Source organism: Fonticula alba (assembly GCF_000388065.1).
Source record: "Fonticula alba strain ATCC 38817 unplaced genomic scaffold supercont2.1, whole genome shotgun sequence".
NCBI lineage: Eukaryota > Rotosphaerida > Fonticulaceae > Fonticula > Fonticula alba.
Window position 1 is genome coordinate 4,055,667 of NW_009242971.1, and position 690 is coordinate 4,056,356.

Genomic DNA, 690 nt, shown 5'->3' on the forward strand with positions numbered 1-690 from the left:
CCCCCCCCCCCCCCGAAGGTGCCCGGTCTCTCTTGCCCCGCACACGACGACTTGGCGTGCGCCGGCGATAACCGCCCTCCAGGCATCCATGCACAGGTAAAGGCAAGCGCATGCTATTCGATTCCCAGCTGGCCACCAGCGGGGCACGGGCCACGCCACAGTGTCAGCGTTGCATGAAGCACACCCCCCACACCCGCGCACCTTGCCTCTCTCTGGAAGGGAGCGGAAAACCGGCTCCTCGGTCCGTCCCTAGCCGCAGCAGGAGGGCCCCTCCCGGGCGGTGGCGTGTTGTGATCACACCTTTTATTTATATGGAATATTATAAAACACACGCATGACTGGTGATAATGTGACACACAACAGGCAAACTGGTCTGAATTTGGACGGATTAGCCTGTTTCTGTTTACCCCCCCAGCCCCGGCCCGGCCCGGCCCGGCCACCCCGCCGGCACCATGTCCGCCCAACCATCCAAGGACCCGCGCCTCCTGCCGGCTGGCGTATTCGCTCGGGAAACGGAGGCCTTCACCCTCAGGCCAGCGTTGCCCACTCCCCCCCACGCGAGCATCCCTCAATCGGCCCGACCCTGCATTAGACCATCCCGCCTTGGTGGGCTTGTGGGTGGGCAAGTCCCCGACATTGGTTGGCCGCCAGGCTCTGGCCGATGCGTGTTCTGTTCACTCTCTCTCTCCC